The sequence below is a fragment of the Miniopterus schreibersii genome (genome assembly GCF_964146895.1).
Source record: "Miniopterus schreibersii genome assembly, contig: HAP1_SCAFFOLD_76, whole genome shotgun sequence".
In the NCBI taxonomy this organism is placed as follows: domain Eukaryota; kingdom Metazoa; phylum Chordata; class Mammalia; order Chiroptera; family Miniopteridae; genus Miniopterus; species Miniopterus schreibersii.
The window spans coordinates 250,822-273,844 of NW_027669818.1; positions in this window are offsets into that span (position 1 = coordinate 250,822).

A 23,023-nucleotide genomic window follows, 5' to 3' on the forward strand; every position below is an offset into this window, starting at 1 on the left:
CCTGTGCCTGGCAGCCAGGCCATCAGAAAGCTAGTTTGTGCCTGCTTGAAGGGTGCCAGGTGTGCCATTGTTTTGGAGGAGAGACTGCTGAAGGCAGGGAAGGTGGGTGACAAGTAAAGGTGGTGACAGAATTGAGGAGTGAAGGTACACAATGGGCAACGAGCTTAGCCGCTGCTTGAAGCCCAATGCCAGCCTGAAGCTGGGCCGAAGCTCAGGGCCAGTAGAACCAGACTACGAGTCTGAAGTTTATAAGGTGGCAGCTGGAAACATGGTGGCTGTAGCAGCATCGCCCACATCCATGAAGGCCAAGTTGGATGTTGGAGGCAGTGAGCAACAACATCGACAGCAGTTCACTGACCTGCTGATGCTCCAAGGTAAGGAGGTGGTGGGCGGTGTCTGTTCTCAGGTGTACCTCTGGATTTTGTTGTCCCCTGGGTCCCTTGGGAGGGATCTATGGCCTGAGGCTCCTTTTTGCCTGAAGCTGACTTTTTCAGGGCTGGCCACCAGGGACCAAGGCTGGCTAGGCCTGGCACCCCACTCCTTATTCCGTCCCCCTCGAGTCTAGTCAGTTTCTTTCTGTACTGCCTGAATGCTCAGGTCTTTCCCTTATTTTCAATTTTCATCCCTGCCCGGGTCACTCCAGTCCTCAGCCATTCCTGTTTATAGCCCTAGTTAGCTTCTCGTGAGATTTTATGAATAGTTTTAGGTATGTTTTCTTCCTTTCTCAATGAAAACTTGAATACCTCACTATTGGAGTATCCATTTCATGTATCCACTCTTAACTTTCCAGATGGTCCCTAAGTGAAGGAACCAGATAAAAGCTTGGTGGTACCCTTGCCCCCACCTGTTAAGGTAGTTGATACTCTGGACAGTGCAGGAGCAAACAACTTAGAATTTCTTCTTTAAATTCAAGGTAGACACTGACACAGGGGTCTATCTGGTGTTAAGTGAGCTGTTTTCAGTTTTATGGATGGAGCTGCCTCAACCTTTCCAACTACAATCTGAACACAGAAGGAAAGAACATTGTGGAAAATAAAACATAAAATCAGTGAACAATGTGAAATGTCACCCTTAGCACTGTAGATCATAATTTTTATTTATTCATTTGTTTGTTTTTTTTACCCAAAGGAGAACCCATGGAGTTCGATTACTTGAAAATTTCTACTTTTCCACTTTTAGTCTTTAGTGACTTAAGAGATTTTGTTTTTACATTGCCTCTTCTAAAGAGAGGTGGTGTGGTTCATAAGATTGCTTATTGTTCAACCTTTGCAAAAAAGAAAGAAACAAATTTAGACTTTGATTTGTAATTTAAAATTTTTGGCGTTAAGATGTCAGATCCTGCCCAAGAATGTATGTCTCCATGGTTACCTCTGACCATCCCCCATCCCTGCTTTCCAATAGAATCCTGTTAGACTGTTGAGGTGAAAGTTTTAAAGACCAAATGGGTGGTGCTGGGCGGGGGGGTGCACAGAGAAGATGGAGGAGACAAGGAAAAGAGAGGAAATGGTTGATTTAAAATAATTCTGGGTAACAATGTGGCTCATGAACACTATTCTCTGAAGTGGAAACCATTCTCTCATAAAGTTGTGAAAATATATTTGTCCATTTGTTTCATTTAAATGCCAGATTCGCTCTGGCCCCTGTGGCCCAGTTGGTTGAGCTTCATCCCATGCACTCAGAGGTTGCTGATTCAATTCCTGGTCAGGGCACATGCCTGGGTTTCAGGCTCCATTTCCAGTAGGGGGTGTGCAGGAGGCAGCTGATCCCTAGTTCTCTCTAAAAACTCAATAAAAAAATCTTTGAAAACAATAAATGCCATATTATTTCATCATTTCATAGATGAAATGTCTTAAAGCTCTTATTGTACTTAAACTTTAGTTAAGCTCTTAATTTTATTAAGATTTGTAGTAATGAAGCCTATGGATTGACCCAGATGGTTCATGGGGCTTTGTAACTGCGAAATCCGCTTTTTTATATCAGTTAAATATTGTGAAAAAGTGATGTGAATTCATTAACTGTAGCTTTAAGCAAAAAGGGAATAACAATTTGGAAAAACGTGTGCCCTGCTTGGTGCTGTATGGTAAACCTTAACATAGATGGGAAGTGTTAGGAGATAATAGTGCCAGAGACCAATAAAGGACCTTTATGAAATTCTTTTAAGATTTACAACTCCCTTTGATGGATAGATCATGTGGCCCCTTTAACTACAAGTGAGGCCCGTGTTAACTGTCCCTATATTGCCGCTGAAGAGGCCGGGCTGAGAAATGTGAATCGCGGTGGAGCACAGCTATGGAGTAGGAGGGGCTGACTTGCAGGTGACACACACGCCAGATGCAGTTGTCCTGGTGCTTACACCACTTTAGAACACAGCTCATATTTTAGAATCTCCCCATAAAGCGGGTCTGTCTTAACCTCCTCCAGTTTTGATTATTTCCATCCAAAATGACTGTGCAGGACTCAGAAGCAACACATACCTCTCAGCCCTATGTTTATAAGCTCATTGGAGTGAATAAGAATAAAAGTAGAAGTCAGGAAATATTGTGAATTTACTAGGTAAACAAATTGCTAGATTTTAATGAGTTTGTTCTGATGATTTTCCTTTAAAGCTGAGAATGCCCTGGACAGAGGAGCTTCAGGAGACCCGGGCCTGGCATCAGGTGAGGCAAGTGGAGTCAGCCCAGGGCTGGGATAAATAGTGTGCGGTCAGAACAGTTAACAAACAGGCTTTACGAGAACAGAATTCACCTTCTTATGTTGAACATGATAGTTACACTTTCATTTCAATTTGTTTTGAATATTTAGGAGATATTTGATAAAGTAATAGAAGAAGCCTCCTTTCAGCATTTGCCTATGAAGTTCCCATAGAAACAAGGTCACAACATGAAAATATCAAGTACAAGCACATTGAAAGTTTGCTTTGAATGTCTTTACTTCAGAAAATTTTATATCAATTTCTCAGGAGACTGAGAAATACCTACTTAGATGTAAAACATTTCTGATTTTCTACAATAGGGCACTGAATTATTTGGTTACACAAAATCATATGAGTGTTGCTGTGTCTTGTTCCAGCGTGATTTCTTTAGGCATTTCAAAGAAGCTATTCCTAATAACCCAGTACAGATTTCAGACCAAGTTAAAGGAATGCTTCCACTCCCTTGTCTTTATCTATCTCTATATCTAATAGAACTGATGTAGTATCAGTACCTCAATAAAGACGCTAAAGTCCCGTTACCCTATTTTATTACTGCTCATCAACTTTTCCCACAGCCTTTTGTGTTATGACCCTATGAACTTTCCTAATTTGCTGGCTCTAGGTGTTCTCTCACGTGCCCCTTCTTTCCCCTTCCCCTGAGGAGTGAGTGGGGAGGAACTGGCAATATTATGTAGAAAAACCTCAGAGCAACAGATCTTTCCTCTTTCCAGCAGCTATTTTAAACACTCCTTTTCAGGATTAACATTACTAATCATTTGATTGGAAAGATTTAGAAGATACTGAAAAGTCATTCACTTAGGCTCAGTATATCCAGCACTTTAAGTAATATATTGATGTTGATCCTTTGTGAATCTTTTGTATGCATATCAACAAAATCTTATGTTTATTTTACACTGTCTATGTGCTGCTTTGTAAAGTTTTGTCCGAAAGAGAAGCAATGGCCTAATCTCCCGGGGCTGGGCCTGCCCACTGGAGGGCGCTCGGGGTGTGTTCCCAGCAGTGCAGGCGGCTCTCCCGCGGGACTGACAGCTGTTCAGTGACCCGGCAAGTGGCGCAGCGCCATCAGCACCACCCTTCATGGTTGGCCCTCTTTAAGGGGAAACCCTTCCTGTCCCCATTGATGCTCTATCCTAAGGACACAGATAAGATGGAGGCATTGCACTTTTCTGGTATACTCTCCTATAACCTAATTAGGATGTCCTTTTGTAGTTAAAGTATTTTAACATGAAATTTTCTTATCTCAAATTAAAGTTACCATTATTTTTTTATGGGACATTACAACTCCCCTTTTAAACTTTTGTGGATCTCGTGTCTTTAATTTGGAATGACTACTCTTAAGATTTGCAAGTAATGCTGACCTTACACGAGAAATCAAAATATAGCTTTAGAGGAAATCTTAGAAGACATAGGGAAATTGAGAGAAACTTAACTGGTTCTGGTTCCGGAAACAGATGTTCATTGGGCATCATTCCAGGTGCAGAACAACTAGGGATGCGCAGGACAAAACTCTCCCCTCACCCTGGCCGGCGTGGCTCCGTGGTTAGTGCGCCGGCTGGTGCTCTGAAGGGTCCAGGGTTTGTTTCCCAGTCAAGGGCACCTACCTGGGTTGTGGGTTCGATCCCCACCCCAGTCTGGGTATGTGGGGGAAGCAACCATTCAATGTGTCTCTCTCCCATGGTTGTTTCTCTTCCCCCCTCTCTCTTCCCCCCTCCTTCCATCCTTCCACTCTCTCAAAAAATCCATAGAAAAAATATCCTTGGGTTAGGATTAACAAAACAACACAATACAATACAACCCCCCCAAATCCCCTTCCCTCAGGCCCTTTCATTCTAGAGGAGCTGGGGGCAGACAGCACAGGAGCCCTCAGGAAGGCAGGGTGGCTGCAGACAGCCGCTGTCCTGCAGCGACACTGAGCAGTCCCGGACACGAGAGGGAGCCAGGGGAGGGGGGCAGGCTCCCCGCAGAGCATCTCAGGGGGAGAACACTGAGCACAGGAAAGAGCAGAGAGGCCCAGGGGTGCTGCTGCACAGGGAAAGGGACGCCTGCAGGAATGTGCTGGGTGAAGACCGCACGTGCCTCCTGGGCCTCGACAGAAGCATGAATTTTAGCCGAGTTGTAATGGGAATCCATTGGAGGATTATTTGCAAGGACATGAGGTGAATTAGGTGAATTAGACAGAGAAAGAGAGAGCGAGCGGGAGGGAAACAGAGAAGCAACTGAGTGACAGTGTGAGGACAGGGTGGCAGCAGGGACACCAGTTCGTGGCTGGTGCAGTAGCTCAGGGGAGAGCCAGCAGGGGCTTGAACAAAACAATCAATAAGGGCCTGAAAAAGGCTGACTTAAAGAAAGTAAATTAATCTGAAGCTACTGACAAAGATATGAACACACAAGTCACTAGAGGAATTGCAAATTACCTTTAAGCAGATCTACACATATAAGAGAAATGTAAATATAAATACACTGTATTTTTTCAGCTATTGGGAGAAGATCCATAAACTTGACTCTTAATTTTTTGGTAAGGTTGAGAATAAACCGCTATCTTTATGTATTGCTGGAAAGGAAAAACTGTTTGACCCCACGAAGGGACCGCTGACAGAACCTCACCTCAATGCAGATGCATTGATAAAGAGATCCTACTTCTAGGATTTTATCCCAAAGACATGATCTATACAGATAAAACCAGGAATTCACAAAGTGTTTGTTACATTATTTTCAAAAGGAAAATAATGGAAATAACTCATGTCCAGTGAATGACTGGTAAAATAAACTGTTCCACCCACACAGTATAAAACTGTGGAGCTATCAAATCATTAAGGTAAGTCTTTACGACTATGTGCTGATCTCCAGGTTAGGTTATATATAAAAAAAAAAAAAGACAGAGGCGGTGCAGTAATGCGCTTGAAAATGGCAGGGGAAGTACATATTTCTTTATTAAAAAAACACCCAACCCACTGGGAATAGTTCTTGCTAATCGTGTAGCTATTATTTATTTCCCTTTAGCGGGTACCCAAAACATATTTAATTAAGATGCCACTGAGAAATTTATAATGAGTGCACAACTCAGACACTTTCCAATAAAATATTGAATGTTCACATTGTGCTTTGAGTCAACTTGGAAAAGCTTTGTTTTGCCATTTTTGTGCTTTAGATACAGCATATGGATTCCGCTTGTATTTTATCTAATCTTCACAAATGTTTTGAGTTAGGTGGTATAGAAGCTATATCTGTTTTACATGTGAGAAGACGGGTTCTGAGCAGTATGAAAGGAGTTGTCTGAGACTTGAAAAACGAAACCCGATAGAGCAGAAATGTAAACTCCCGACACATGACACATAGGAAAAGAATTTATAGAATGACTCATGATGTGATCAGCTTTTAGGATACTAAATTTGTTTCACTCCCATTTTTTTTAAGGTATTAAAATAATTAATCTTAGGGTTAAAATAGCAACACTACAGAACGTAAAATAAAATGGAAGTAAGTTGCAACTCAGAAATGTTCTTAAAAGTCCAAGGCACTGAGCAAAATCCTCTTAAGAAATACATCAAAAAAGGTGTGCTTTACTCTGTGAAATGTCACATCTCAGACCCAGTGACGACAGCATGGATTGAGGAGTTAAAAATAGGCAAGACTGAGACCCAAGTTAGAGGCAGCTGGAGAAGCGGTTGGGAAGCCAGAGTTGGGATGGTCAGAGGCCGGGAGGGCAGCATGGAAGCCGGAGGGCAGCAGCCTGGGGGGGCAGGAGGGAGCTGTGTCCCTCCGCTGAGGCAGAGGCCAGCTCAAGGCCAGCAGGGAGGAATTAGCTGACTGCGGAGGAAAGTGGGGCCCGGGAATGGAACCTCGATCTCCTGGGTCCCAGGTCGATGGTCAGTGGCTGAGCCACGCTCAGCTGGGCCACGTTCCCTTTTAAAACTAGAAGCATTGCTGCGTGGTGTGGGATCTAGCGCCTGAGCCGTTCATGCAGGAGGACCTTGCTCCACTTTCTCACACGCTGGGTGAAGTGGTGTGAGATGCACATTACTGAGGAGTGTCACAGGGTTATATTTTTAAATGACAGCTTCATTCCATATGGTGCACACTTTGTTGTGTGAAAATATAAGGGCCTGGTTTGTATTCCTGCCTAAGTAGAAGATTATCCCACCTTGGCGTAGGCTGGACTGCAGGCAGACCACCCTCTACATTGGTGTAGCTAAAGTTTTTTAGGCATAGCCCTATGATTAGCTCCAGAAATAAGTCTATTTGAGGCCTAAAATTAATCAGGTGGCATGGAAGGAAGAAGTGACACCTCAGCTTTGGAAATACAGGGCAAGAGTTAAAAACCACTTCTTCACAAGAATTAAAAATCACTCTCCTGGAGGCGTTCTGTGGGTTAGAACAGGGAGGTTCCATGCTAACATTTAAATTTGCCCCCTGGAATAGCCCCACAGTGAACCACAGGTCACCAAATAAGCTCGTTTGTTGAATAGAGTTAGAATTAGCCTAAATCGGCGATTTTCAACTAGTGAGCTGTGAGAACTTTTAAAACATGCCATACGTGACTATTTAGATGGGGCGCTGACCTCTTTTCCCTTACGTTGCCCAATTAAAAACATGACAACAGCCAACAGGTGGAGAGAGAGGGGAGACAGTGAAGGGAAAGCCCCCCCATGCCCCCGTCCCTGCAGTCATGGGGGCTGTGTGTCCCCGATGCCCGGCCCATGTTACAGGAGGAGCGTGGGAAACAAAGTCCAGCCCAGACCCTCTTCGGAGCTTTTATTCTCCTTCTGGCCTTTGTGAGAGCAGGATGACCTGTGTGCTGCAGGAGTGTTCAGTGAGGCGAGCACACTCATTTTAAATTCAAATTTAGAGGTTACTTACCAATGGAGTAGAAACCCATTTATTTGTTTATTAAGGTATTTTAATTGATTACCAATAAGTGGTTCAGGATGTAGCCAGGGATGCTGATCCATCTAGGGATCAGTGCCTGGCCTGAAACTGGTTCTTAGAGCTGCCAACTGTGAGGTCCTGGTGACTCAAGTGAGGTGGGTAGAAATCAATGTAGCATTAGAAACAACTACTGGCTGGAGACCCAGATGTGCCACAGGGAAAGTTGTCTATTAGGTAAGTTCCTCACCTGCTCCGATGTGCTTTGCTGTTTTCTTCTGTACTTGGATGTTCTTTCATTTGCATCTAACAGGGAATATCTGTTTGCTCAGAAAGTAAAGCTAAGTTTTTAGATTTTACTTTATGGGACTCATCTTTCCAGGTAATTTAAGTGATAAATTTTGTCAGATATTATAAACAATGGAATAACATTTTGTATCATTTTGTATGTTAGTAATCAATCTGTCAGATAATCAGCAGCTTTTATTTTTCTGTGGCATTTGGATCAGAATTGATCAGTTAATTTTTTTCTCTTCTTAGGGCAAAAGCAGAGGAAGATCAATGATGTAATTCATGTAAGTGAACAGTGGAAAAGTTAAGAAATTAGTGGTTTGATTTAAACGTTGTCTGCCATGATTCATAAAAAATAAAATGGGCTTCTTTTTGTTGATTTTCTAAATCTCTTCTGTTTCTCTAAAATTCAAACATACGTATTCAGGAATGTCTTTGGCTTAGTAATGCGCCCCCTGCCCCCTTTGTTTTATAAAGGTTTTTGACATTTAGGTTAAATTTCTTTTTTAAAAAACAGTTTTTATTGATTTTGTGAGAGAGGAAGGGAGAAGGAGAGATAGAAACATAGAAACATTGATGAGAGAGAAACATCAACATCAACACCGATTGGCTGCCCCCCACACACACCCTGCTGGGGGTCAAGCCCACGGCCCTGGCACGTGCCCTGACTGGCAATCGAACTGCTCGCCGCCTGGTGCACCGGTCGGTGCTCAGCTACTGAGCCACTGCAGCCAGCCTGGCCTAAATGTCAATGACATGGTTGTGATATAAAGATCTGCCTTAATGTGTTTTGCCTTAATTTTTTAATCTTATTTTTTAACAAAAGTAACAAAAGTATACTAGCTCACTTAATGTTTAGCACGGTCTACTGATTTCCTGTCCTAGCTGGTGCAAGCTGAGCTTTCTCACTCCACTGTGTCCTTATTTCCCTCCTCTGTTCCCTCCCATGTATCACAATTTTATTGAATCAGAATCAATGTTACATTATTATGGCCGTGCAAATGCTTTCCCCTGCTGAGCCATGTAGTTCTGTGGCTGTGCCTCTTCCTTCTATACCCTTTATTGTCTTTCTCAAATTTTACTGACATCTAACACTCCCCACTTCGCCAGGATCATTCAGTCCCCCTCTTTCTAGCCAACATGAAGTCACATAACCAGATGCAGTAAGTAGACTGGTCTTCCTGGTGGCAGAAACAAACTTTTGTACTTAACACTCTAATAATCAGGTACAAAAAGATGACTATTAGACAGAAACACTACATTTATGCTACACTAATTTAATATTTAGTAATTGCTCATTTGTCTGTGTGTGTGGCATTAATTTCGTGACTATTCCCTTGATTGTTTGGAACAGCTGTTTTCTCTCGAATTATTGACATTTTTCACATGCCTATTGAAAACCTTTTCCATGTATGAAACACTGTTTTTCCCGGCCTGGCTTGGCTCAGGGGTTGAGCATCTACCTAGGATCCAGGAGATCGAGGTTGGATTCCTGGTTAGAGCACATGCCCGGCTGTGGGCTCGATCCCCAGTTGGGGGCGTGCAGGAGACAGCTGATCAATAACTCTCATCATTCATGTTTTTCTATATCTCTCTCTCCCTCTCCCTTCCTCTCTTTGAAATTAATAAAGACATATTTAGGAAAGAAAAGAAAAGAAAAGAAAAGAAAAGAAAAGAAAAGAAAAGAAAAGAAAAGAAAAGAAAAGAAAAGAAAAGAAAAGAAAAGAAAAGAAAAGAAAGAAACACATCTGTTTCATATTTTTCTTGGAAACAGCCTTCCCGGGCTTTTCGTTATCCGACTCCAGCATGACTGGTTTCCCCTAGGCCTGCTCTGGGCCGTTTCCCTGGCTTATCTCTCGGAGTCACCTGGGATCTCGCAGAGCTGCTCTTCTGGGGTGAATCTCCTCTCTACTCTAGTCCATGTTGCCCTCGGTCCCGTTATACTCCGTTGTTTTCCTGGAGCACCTTTTCCTGGGAAATGGTACACAGGCAGACATTTTTTGAGATGTCGCCTCACTGAAATGCCTCCTATTTGATAGGATATAGAATTCTCGGTTGAAACTGACTTGGGGAGTTTTCAGACGTTTCCACTGTTTGCTCATTTAGTGCTGCTCTTAAGTCTGTTGTCATCTTCTGGTGCCTTGTACAGGACCCGTTTCAGTCATTTTCACCCCAGACCTTTCGTCTCTTAGGACCTCAGAAGCTTTTGGTACCTTCTCTATCTCTGGGATTCTGAAATTTTATGATATAGTTTGTCATGTAGCTTTTTATTTTATTATGATCATTAAGTCTGCAGATCATCTCTCCTCTCAGCGAGTTGTTTTTGTTTCTTTGTTACTTTTTCCACTTATGCTTTTGTCTAGTGACTCTTCTTACTCAGAAGTTGGAGCTCTTAGGCCAGTGTTCCTGTGTGGATGCCTAAGTCTTTCCCCTCCTGTTTTTTATTTTGTCTGTTTCTACTTCCTGGAGATTTTCTATTTTATGCTCCAGCCCTTCCATTGAATTCTTTGTTTGGTCTGTGTTGTTTTTAATTGAGAGAGTTCTTTGATATCCTGTCATTCTTCTTTTAATGGCATTTGGTTCTTTCACTTTTGGCCTTTCTAAAGCTGAGTAAGGATTCTATTGTTTTTAGGTCTTTATTTGCTTCTGAGTTTTCTCTCTCCCATTCATTGTATTCTTCCTGTTTTGATCTGTCTTACTAGCTGGCTCTCCTTAGATGTGCAGTGGCCCCTGCTTGTCCCTTGGGTCTAATTGGACGCACCAGGAGTGGGCAGGACTTGTGTTAAGTGACAGGCGTCACTGCAAGGATCTGGGGGCGAAGCCTCTGAATTCTGAAGCTGCCTTGAGTGCTCTCAGGAACACCAGCTCTCAAATTCCTGCCCCAGCCACTATTTGCAGGCACCAAGGTTGTGTTTCCTGAGTTCTGCCACAGCAGTTACCACTGCTCTGTCTGGTTTTCAGCTTTGAAACTTTAAAAATCATCTGATGCATATACTATATTATGAAAAACCTTTTTTATGTCTCTAACTTTTTTTATTTTATTCCTCACTTTAGGATATTTTCCCCCATGCATTTCAGAGACAGCGAAAGGGAGAGAGAAGAGAGACAAACATTGATGTGAGAGAGACACATGGATCGGTTGCCTCCTGCACGTGCCCCGACCCTGACAGGGGCTGGGGTGGAGCCTGCAAGCCAGGTCCACAGCCTTGACAGGAATCAAACCTGGGAGCCTTCAGCCTGTGGGTCGACGCCCTATCCACTGTGCTAAACTGGCCTGGGCTATGTCTTTAATTTTCATGAGATATTTCTAAAAGGAAGAGGAGAGGGAATGGATCTGTGGCCTCCATGTTTAACACACACTTAGAAACTATATCTGAAGTGTAAATCAAAGTTGAAAGGTTTAATTCCACATAACTCATATTAATTCAGAGAATATTTTTGGTTATGCCTGTAACTAGCGTACTACACTTTTTTACTAAAGCCTTGATTAAGAATTCTCTTAAAACCACACACACTGCCATTGTGTCCCTTTAATGTGCAACAGAGATGGAGCAGTTTTCATTAACGCACAAAGGGTCAGATAATTTTAGGTTAAGTAAGTTATTAATTCTTACTATGCAAAACTTGTCTTGTGAAAAATAGAGACAAAAAAGTAAACTTCAGCTTTATTTCTTATTGGGTTAAGATGAGGCAGTGGGCACAGTGGGTGGGGGTCGTTTGCTTTACCTCTGATTGTACAGCTTGTGATGTGACTTGTTAGGCTTCTAGTATGATTGTTTTTCTAGCCTTTGCCAAAGAACCTTAAGTCTACTAAGCATTCCCTTTCTTTTCTTGTGCAGATTGAGAGCAGGGAAAACACCAAGCATGGCCTGGAAACATCAGGGAGCACCGTATCCTGCAAGTTCGCAGACAGCTGGCCATGCTTGGATGAGCTCTACATCAGGTCCTTTTTTGAGAACTTGAAGAAGCCAAGGGAACTGCGATCTGTGTTCCCCTGCAGCTCGCTCACCCCACGGGGGCATTATGGTGGTAACAAGGAGGCGCAGCTGACCCCCGATTCCTGGTTGCTGCCCCACCCCTCCCAGCACAGCCCTGGAGAGGTCAGCATCAACGGGTGGCCCCTGGAGCCTCCAAAGACCCCCAAGTCATCGAGCCCAAGCTCTTTTCCACCTGCAGCTCCTTTCCAGTCTCGGGCTCCTCTCTGCTCCTGGGAGGAGCTCAGTGAGAGTCGCGAGGCCACGAGGAAGCTGCTGCCTGCGTCCACACCCGAGCAGGAGCCGTGGGAGGAAGAGCTGGAGCTGAGCAGGAGCGCAGTTGCGCTGCGAGGAGCCCTGCGGCTTCTGGAGGCCACTGGCCCTCAGCACACAGGTGCCCACACCTGGGCCACAGGCAGGCTGAGCCCCGGGGGAGAACCCGCTGCTCAAGTTTCTCCTCCAGAAGCTGAACACGGTGCTCAGCCGGCGGCGGAAGAGAGGAGTGTTCATAATATCTTGTCCGAGCTGAGAGATAAGTTCCAAGAGTTAAGGAAGATCACAGAGAATATGGAGAAACATCTGGAGAAAGGAGAGAGGGTCCTCAGAGATCTAGGGGAGCTGCTGGAAAGAGGCCCGAAGAGCCCGAGCCCCGCTTGGGATGAGAACGATGATGAATGAACACCGTCATTATTGAAGACCAGCTGAGAGAGCAAGCTGGTCCCCCGTGACCCCACCCGTGAGCCATGTGTCTGTAAACACCCCGTGTGGAATGCGCACCCCGAGTGCTCTGACGGGCCTGATGCTGATGCTAGAACCTCCTTCCATGACCCTCCCTGGCCCGGGCTCATGGCCCCGGGAAGCAGACGCAGAGGCGCCCGAGTGGCTCCTGGCAGGGGCCGGGCTCTCCCAGCGCTGCCCCCCCACAGTGCCCGAAACACACTCCCCCCTCCAGGACTCACTAATTTCACCTTATTTCCAGCTGCAAAATACTCCGATGCCCTTTGCAGGCCTTTGGTTCCAGCGCAGTGCTCTGGGGGCCTGAGGGAGAGTCTGGGCCCTGGCCGGGAATCTGAGGACACCCCACCTCCACCCAGTCCAGCCACAGGCGCACCCTGTCGTCGGCTTCGTGTGAACACTGATGGTCAGAGTGTCCCCTGCACCCGGAGCGATCATGCAGACTCTCATATGTGGCTAGTTGGTCACTTCAGAAAGTGCATTGTCCTGTCTTACCCCAAAGACAAAGCTGCACTGGAACTTGCCAATAAAATGCACTGTCTCTTCCATGTCCCTGCCGCTGGTGAAGACAAATGGAGGCGATGCTGGGAGCTGGCGTGGATGGGTCGTGTCACTTTGTCAGGCCAACGGAAACCCTGAGCAATGCTCGGGACTTTAAAGGGCATCAAGGAGATGTTCCCTCTGCCCCATCTTTTGCGTGTTTGCAGGGACACTGATGGGGAAGAATGACAGCTCGATGAAAACTAGTTGATAGGAATAAGAGGAGGCCAACCTACCCGAATTAGTTTTAAAAACATACCACAAACCCGAGCATTTAAAACTGTTGGTATTCTGTGTTATGAAAAAGCGCTATTACTTTCAGCTTCTTACAGGGACTGGGATTAGATATTGGCTTTCTTTAAGGAAGAGAATTGTGCTAACGTCGTGTAGGCTATTTCAGTTTTGATCCTTGCTATAGTGTTGTGCTCTCTACAAATCAAGGGACACTTCAAAAATCAATGGATACTTCTAAGCTGGGTTAAAGATAGTTTATTTTCTAGAGGTTCTCAAAAAGTTATTGTCACCTCTCCAATACCGCTGCAGAGGAATGTGAATCTGTCTCTGTAGGAAGATTGACCTTTCCGTTGTAATTAAGTTTAAATAATGTGTCGGACACTTGTTGAGCTCCAGGCATGTCCCAGATTGTGGCTCAGCAGCTGCAGGGAGGAGAGGAGGGAGTCCTGCCTTCCCTAGAGAAGCGCCCTGTTTATGGGGGAGGCCCCGGTAGCAACTGCTACCTTGTAGCAGGTGGGAACTGAGACCTGCGAGTGCACAGAAAGGGAGGAGCTTGGTATTGGGCCGCTGGCAAAGGTATCCTGCAGGTATATTGGGGCGCGGGAGGGACGGCTTGCCGGGACAAGAAGAAAGATGAGGGTGTTGTGGGCAGAGAGCGGCAGGAGTGAGGCCCGGTGGTGATGGGTGCCACATGGGTTAGAAAATAAAGGTAATATTTAGAAATGAATGGAAAGTATTCTCTGAGGTTCCCCCTTGAGTAATGTAATTCCAATCTCATTAAAGCATGAAGTGAGAGTTAAATGGTTAAAGTTGTTCTGTCTGTTTTTTGGATCTGAGAGAGTCTTTTCCGCCACTCTTATTCAACAGATGACAATCCTGAGGCCCAGAGGGACCGCGAGCCCCCAGCTTGTTCGCAAATGGGCAGCCTGTGCTCACGCGCACCTTTCCTGGAATACATTTGTTTTGTCACACTGTCTCAAATTTGACAAATGTTCATTATTGGCTTTCATTTACTGCAATAAAATGCTCTTTCTTCAATATTCTATAGGGCATTACATTTTATTGTAGTAAATCAATAATAGGAATAGAAAAATCTTAGCTCCTTTTTATTGCTTAAGAAAAGAAAACACTGAAATCTTTTTTTAAAAAAAATACATTTTCATTCATTTCAGTGAGAGGAAGGGGGACAGAGAGATAGGTGCATCAATGATGAGAGAGTCATTGATCAGCTGCCTCCTCATGCCCACCGCTGGGGATCGAGCTCACTACCCGGCCTGTGCCCTGACTAGGAATCGAAGCGTGATCTCCTGGATCCCATGTTGATGCTCAACCCCTGAGCCATTCTGGCCAGGTAAAGCACTGAAGTGTTACATCAAACTTTTAACAGCATTTTAAATGTGCTTTATAATAGGTCTTTCAGGGTTTGATTATAGGTATTATATTAAGGGACAGCATTGTAACCCATTCCTCAAATCTCATCACTACAAGTTAGAGTATCTAATGGATTTACCATAGAGCTGCTCATGACATTGCACTCAAGCAGCTCATGGATCATGAGAAAAAGTATAATGCTTAACTGATTGACATTTTAAATAAGGAAAAACCACACTTTTATAGGTTTAACTCACTGTGACATTTTCTTCTATTTCTCCCACCCTTCCTGTACCCCCCAGGAGCCTTACTGTACAGTATAGCTCACAATAATATTTCTAGATGACAGCACAGTCTACCAGCCTGATCTTAGAACTACAGCCCAATGGTGAGGCCAGCTAGGCTGCCACGTGCTGAGTGACAGACCCCCTCATGCTAAAAGCACCCTAGCCACACGTAATTCCAGTCATTTGATTGTCTTTTCCAGTGATCAGATTGAGAGACTCTTGTAAAATATATATTTGTCTCAAAGACCTAATTATGAATTTTTAAATTTCTATTTTAATCTTTGAGTGGCTGAAAGAAGGGAAAGTCAGTTAGCAAACAAGAAATCCCAGAAAAAAAGTTTTTACTTCTATTTGCTTTATTTCTGGTGTTAAGATTGTTGAATATAATCTGGTAAGAGAAAAAAATAAAAGGCTTCATCAGCCATCAACATAAAACAGTACATACTACCTTGGAAGTTACTCTTGCAAGCAGTGACAGTGTGTCCCCTACTGGCATTAGTGTATCTGCATTTAAATTTAATTGGATTTTGTCAGAATTTTCCTCATTGTACATTTTTTTCCTGTAGTATTTCTAGTAAATTAGCTTCTCATTACCAAAAGAGGGGGAAATGCATCAGTCCACTCTTTAGGAACAACTGTTCAAGCTTGCTCTCCCTTCCTTTCTCTAAAAATCAATAAACGATCAGATCCTTGGTTGAAGATTTAAAAAGCACACAAAACCCCCAGCAGGTTTACAATAATAATGTAACTTTCTTCCCCCTTATAACAATAGTTGAGACCAAACTGTGCTTCAGCCAAAACTGGGCTTTGTCACTCTCTAAGGTCCCGAGTTTTGGCACCTACCCTTTCCTGTTGGGGGTGGTGCTCCTGGCTGCAGGAGAGGCCGGCCGGCTCCGCCCCTCCCTGCTCAGCTCTGGTTGGCTGGTCGCACCAGTCCCGCCCCTCAGACCATCTACTGCGCAGACCCCAATGGCAGCCTCCGCTGGTCTGTCTGTGCTGTGCAAGCCGGGAAGGTGGGAACCAGTTCCGCCATCAAACTCGCAAAAGCACAAAGCAACACACAGGCAGAGAGTTCGCCCTGCAAGGTCCCTCCGCCCTTGCTCCAAGGCACCCAGCGGGAGGGGACCCAAAGTCAGCTCCACGCATCTCTCCACACCGCTGGTCTGAGCAAAGCTGGAGCGACTTCACACACCACCATGGGGCCCCTCAGGGCCGGTCACAGATCCCAGCCTCTTGGCACCCAGGAGCTCAGGGCGGGAGGACGCCCTCAGGGTTGGTCACAGAACCCAGCCTCAGGGCACCGGGTGGCACCAGGAGCTCAGGGCGAGAGGGCTCCTCCCCTCCCCCATGCCACGCAGATTCAGCGCTTTCTGGGGCTCAACACAGTGCCCCACAGGGAGGTAGGGGGTCCCCGTGTGGGGCTGCTCAAAACAGTCCTCTGGGCCCTCGCTCTTTGGGTGCCACAGGCCTTGGGACAGCCTTCCCTATGGTCGGCACCCTGAATACCAGACGATGCCAACAGACTGAAGAGCAACACTGCAAATGAGCAAACAGTAGAAATGTTTTAAAACCCCCAAAGACAGTTTCAACCTAGAATTCTATATCCTATAGTACAGGCATTTCAGTGGGGTGGGATCTCTACAAATGTCGGCCCATGTACCACTTTCCAGGGATATGCGATCCAGTAAAACAAGGGAGTATAACAAGACCGAGGGAAGCATGGGACATAGTATAGAGGAGATGCAACACAGGAGAGCAGTTCTGCGAGATCCCAGATGACTTCAAGGGTCATGCCAGGAAAACGGGCACAGAGCAGGCCTAGGGAAAACCAGTCATACTACAGCCAGATAACAAAAGGCTGGGAAGGTTGTTTCCAAGAAAAATATGAAACAGATGTGTGTGTTTTTAATTACTTATTTTTAAATATATCTTTAATGATTTCAGAGAGAGAAAGGGAGAGGTAGAGAGAGATAGAAACATCAATGATGAGAGTGTTATCATTGATCAGCAGCCCCCTGTATGCCCCCAACAGGGATCGAGCCCCCAACCCGGGCATGTTCCCTGACCAGGAATTGAACCTCGATCTCCTGGATCCGATGTCAATGCTCAACTACTGAGCCACACCAGGCCAGGCAAAACGGATGTGATTCATAGATGGAAAATATTTTTGATAGGCATGTGACAGATGTTACTACATTTGAGGGAAAAGAGTTGTTCAAAACAGGCAAGGGAATATAGTCCAGAAATTAATTCCACACACACACACAAATTAAAGAATTACTACATATTAAGTTAGTGTAGCATAAATGTAGTATTTCTGTCTAATAGTCATCTTTCTGTGCTTGATTATTAGATTGTTAGGTACAAAACTTTGTTTCTGCAACCAGGAAGAACAGCCTACTTACTGCATCTGGTTACGTGAGATCATGTTGGCTACAAAGAGGGGGACTGAATTATCCTGGACAAGTGGAAAAGCACCAGATGTCAGTAAAATTTAAGAAAGGGAATAAAGGGTGTACAAGAAAGAGGCGCAGCCACAGAACTACATGACTCGGCAGGGAACAATATTTGCACAGTCATAATAATGTAACATTCATTTTGATTCAATAAAATTGTGATACATGTGAGGGAGCAGAGAGAGGGAAATAAGGGTGCAGTGGAGTGAGAAAGCTAAGCTTTTTCTTGCTAGGACAGGACGTCAGTAGATAGTGTTAAACATTAAGTTAGCTATCATGCTTTTGTTAAAAAATAAGTTTAAAAATTAGGGCAAAACACAAAAAGGCAGATCTTTATATCACAACCATCTTACTGAAATCTTGCCCAGCCTGGCCGGTGTGGCTCAGTAGTTGAGCATGGGCCCATGCACCAGGAGGTGAGCAGTTCAATTCCCAGTCAGGGCAATGCCAGGGCTGTGGCTTCATCCCCAGAAGGATGCATGCGGGAGGCAGCCATTTGATGTTGATGTTGATGTTTCTCTCTCATCAAAGTTTTTGTTTTTATCTCTCCTCCCTTCCTCTCTCACTAAAATTGATATAACTGTGTTGTTTTTTTTTTTATAAAAAAGAAATTTAACCTAAATGTGAAAAAACTTCAAACAAAAAAGGGCATTACTAAGCAAAAGACATTCCTGAATATGCATGTTTGAACATTAGAAAAACAGAAGACATTTAGAAAATCAACAAAAAGAAGTCCATTATATTTTTTAGAAATCATGACAGATGATGTTTAAATCAAACCACTAATTTCTTAACCTTTCAACTGTTCACTTACATGAATTACATCATTGGTCTTCTTCTTCTCTTGCTTGAAGAATAGAAAAAATGTAACTGATCAATTCTGATACAAATTTCACAGAAAAATAAAAGTTGCTGATTACGACAGATTGATTACTAACATACAAAATGATACAAAATTTTATTCAATTGTTTATGATATCCAACAAAATTTATAATTTAAATTACCTGGAAAGATGAGTTCCATAAAGTAAAATCTAAAAACTATGTTTTACTTTCTGACCAAACAGATATTCTCTATTAGATGCAAATGAAAGAACATCCAAGTACAGAAGAAAACAGCAAAGCCCATCAGAGCAGGGGAGGGACTTACCTAATAGAAAAGTTTGCCTCTTGCATATCTGGGCCTCACACCAGTAGTGGTTTCTAATCCTACATTGATTTCTACCCACCTCACTTGAGTCACCAGGACCTCACAGTTGGCAGCTCTGAGAACCAGTTTCTGGCCTGGCACTAACCCCTAGATGCATCAGCATCCCTGGCTGCGTCCTGAACCACTTATTGGTAATCAACTAAAATACCTTAATAAAAACATAAGAGGGTTTCTGCTCCATTGAAAAGTGACCTCTTTAAGTTTGAATTTGAAATGAGTGTGGTCACCTGAGTGAACACGCCTGCAGCACACAAGTCATCCTGCTCTCACAAAGGCCAGAAGAAGAGTAAAAGCTCCAAGAGGGTCTGGGCTGATCTTTGTTTCCCATGCTCCTCCTGTAACGTGGGCCGGGCATCGCAGGCGCACATCCCTCATGACTGCAGAGAGGGGGCATGGGGTAGCTTTCCCTTGCCTGTCTCCCCTCTCTCAATGAGTTGGCCATTGTCATGTGTTTAATTTGGCAATATAAGGGAAAAGAGGTCAGTGCCCCATCTAAATAGTCAGGTATTGCAAGTTTTAAAAGTTCTTGCAGCACACGAGTTGAAAATTGCCAGTTAGGCTAATTCTAACTATATTCAACAAACGAGCTTATTTGGTGAGCCGTGGTTTACTTTGGGGCTATTCAACATGGCACATTTAAATGTTAGCATGGAACCTCACTTCTAATCCACAGCACACTTCCAAGAGAGTAATTTTTAATTCTTTCGAAGAAGTGGTTTTTAACTTTTGCCCTGTATTTCCAAAGCTAAGGTGTCACTTCTTTCTTCCATGCCACGTGATTAATTTGTGGCTTCAAATAGAAGGCTTTCTGGAGCTAAGCATAGGGCTATGTGTAAAAAGTGTTTGCTATACCAATGTAGAGGGTGGTCAGCCTGCAGCCCACCTTACACCCAGGTGGGATAATCTTCTATTTAGGCAGAAATAAAAAGCAGGCAGATATATGTTCATAAAACAAAGTATAGGCCATGTGGAATAATAAAGGTGTAATTTAAAAAAATAACCCTCTCTAATGATTAGCGAGGTAGAGCATTTTCTCATGTGTCTCTTGGCGATCCGTATGGCCTCTTTGGAGAACTGTCTATTTAAGTCCTTTGCCCATTTCTTAATTGGGTTGTTTGTCTTCCTCTTGCTGAGTGCTATGAGTTCTTTGTACACTTTGGAAATTAGCCCCTTATCAGATTCATCCTTGGCAAATATGTTTTCCCAGACCGTGGGGTTCCTTTGTATTTTGAGGCTGTTTTCTTTTGCTGTGCAGAAGCTTTTTAGTTTGATGTAGTCCCATACGTTTATTTTTTCCTTTGTTTCTCTTGCCCTAGGAGATGTATCAGTGAAAAGTCCACTACGTGGGATGTCTGTGACTTTACTGCCTATGTTTTCTTCCAGGATTTTTGTGGTTTCGTGACTTACATTTAAGTCTTTTATCCATTTTGAGTTTATTTTTGTGTATGGTGAAAGTTGGTGGTCTAGTTTCATTCTTTTGCATGTATCTGTCCAATTTTCCCAGCACCACTTATTGAAGAGACTGTCCTTACTCCATTGGATATTCTTGCCTCCTTTGTCAAATATTAACTGACCATAGTGCCGTGGGTCTATTTCTGGGGTCTCTATTCTGTTCCATTGATCTATATGCCTGTTGTTGTACCAATACCAGGCCGTTTTGATTACAGTGTCTTTGTAATATAGTTTGAAGTCTGGTAATGTGATCCCTCCCACAATGAGGTATCACTTCACACCTGTGAGAATGGCTGCCATCAACAAATCAACAAACATGTGCTGGCGAGGGTGTGGAGAAAGGGGAACCCTAGTACACTGCTGGTGGGAATGCAGATTGGTGCAGCCACTATGGAAAACAGTATGGAGATTCCTCAAAAAATTAAAAATGGAGCTGCCATTTGACCCAGTGATTTCACTCCTAGGAATGTATCCTAAGAATCCTGAAACATACATCAGAAAAGATACATGTACCCCGATGTTCATAGCAGCACAGTTTACAATAGCTAAGATCTGGAAACAGCCCAAGTGCCCATCAGTAGGTGAGTGGATAAAAAAGCTGTGGGACATTGACACCATGGAATACTACGCAGCTGTAAAGAAGAAGAACCTCATATCCTTTGGGACAGTATGGATGGACCTGGAGAATATTAGGCTAAGTGAAATAAGCCAGGCACCGAAAGACAAGTATCGCATGACCTCGCTTATACATGGAATCTAAAGAACTTAATAAACTGATGAACAAATAGATTCAGTGACATGGAAGCATAGATGAGACTGATGAATGTCAGAGGGATGGAGGAGGGAGGGTGGGTGGAGGGGGAGAGAGTAACCGAAGAATTTATATGCATATATGCACAACCCAAGGACTCAGACAATGGTGGGGAGAGGGACTGGGGAGGGGGAAGTGATGGGGTGGAACGGATCATTGGGGAGAAAAAGGGACATTTGTAATATTTTAAGCAAAAATAAAATTATAAAATAATAATAATAAAAAATAAAATAGCCCTATGATTCTCCTCAGTAATGTCCATCTCAAACCACTTAGCCCATCTTTAAGAAAGTGGAGCAACATCCTGCTAGATTAATGGCTAAGGCACGATTTTCCAAACAAAACAATAATGCTTCTATTTTTCAAAGGGAATTTGCCCGACGGCGTGGTTCAACAGTTGACCATCAACCTAGGAACCAGGAGATCGAGGTTCAATTCCCACATACCCGGGTTGGGGGCTCGATCCCCATTTGGGAGCATGCAGGAGGCAGTCGATCAATGACTCTCTCATCATTGATGTTTCTATCTCTCTCTCTTCCTGTCCCATTCTTTCTATGAAATCACTAAAGATATATTTTTAAAAAGGGGGATTGTTGGTCAAATCTAAATATGCTCTATCTCTGGTTCTTATAGGACCTAAATGCTCCCTGATGTTAAAAATTAATCAATCAAGTAATGAATAATATCTACCAGCACTTCACAAATTTATCTACCTAGAATCCTTTTTTCCCTCCAAGTAATAGTTAGATTCCTGCACAAACCTAATGTGTGGCTTCCTGGTTCACAGGAATCTGAATGGTTCATTTGAACAGAATCACCAGCATTAGAAATGTAGACGCCAAACCAACTGCTTTGCTCTACAAGGAAATCCCTGCACTGAATTTCAAGTTTAGTAAACTGCTTGTGGAGAAATTTTTCTAGTCAACATTTTTATGTAAAAGTCACAGAAAATTATTTTAAAGGTTTCTTGCCACATATTTGAAAAGTGAAACCCTGTAATCTATTTTGCAAATGGAATTAATTCAGCTGTACAAAAAGTGACAGCTGCCTTCTAAGTTCAGACTAATGAAAGGACTCAAGAATATTCCCTATAGAAAATAAAGCCAATATATTGCGTTTGAATCTAAAAGAGATCTAGCAGAATCCTTGCCATCGCAGCCATATTATGTAGCAGTGCCTATGGCATGCAAAAGTTTCATTAAAATTCTTCAATGGGAAGTGCAGGAAAAGTAAGTATGAGAATCCAAAAAGAAGTAGGCCTGGCCCTAGCAAGTTTGGCTCAGTGAGTAGAGTGGCTGCCCATGGACTCAGGGGTCTTGGGTTCAATTCCAGCCAAGGGCACATGCCTGGGTTGCAGGTTTGATCTGATCCATTCTCTGACACGTTTGGGAGGCAACATATCAATATGTCCCTCTCACATCTGTTTTGTTCTTTTTCTCCCCTTACCTTCCCCCCTTCCACTCTCTCTAAAAAAAAAAAAAAAAAAAAAAAAAAAAACTGTAAGGAAAAAATATCCTCACGTGAGTGTTAACAAAATACCTTGAAAATCCGATGACTAAACCAAAAGGTTAAATCATTTTTTGTGGCTTAATATATAATACTAACTTGCTTCCTAACTAAGGTGCAGGCATATTAGTGTAAAATACAACCTATCATACCAGTTTCAGGTTCTACTCCAGCTTTGGATAGTGGAAAAACGTCCTAGTGACATGAATCAGGAACCTCACAGTGCCTGCATTTGTGACTTTTTGATCACACAGTTTGACCACAGCTCACAGTGCGTTTCCCCTTTGGTGAGTTGCCTGTCACTTGTATACAGCGGATGTATCCCACCCACTAGTGTCCTAGTATCTTCAGGTCACATGAGGCTTTCAGGAAATATTTTTTCCTGAAAGCCTACAGCAATCTTATCTATAACTGGCACTCTTTGCTAAGGACAAATACTGCACCATCACTTTTTATAGAATGGATTTAAGAAGCGTATTTCAGAAAGACACTGATTTCAACATCGATTCTAATATATTCCCATTGAAATGTCAGCACGTCCTGGGGCAACAGCTGAGCCCCTTTTTAAGGCCCCTGCGTT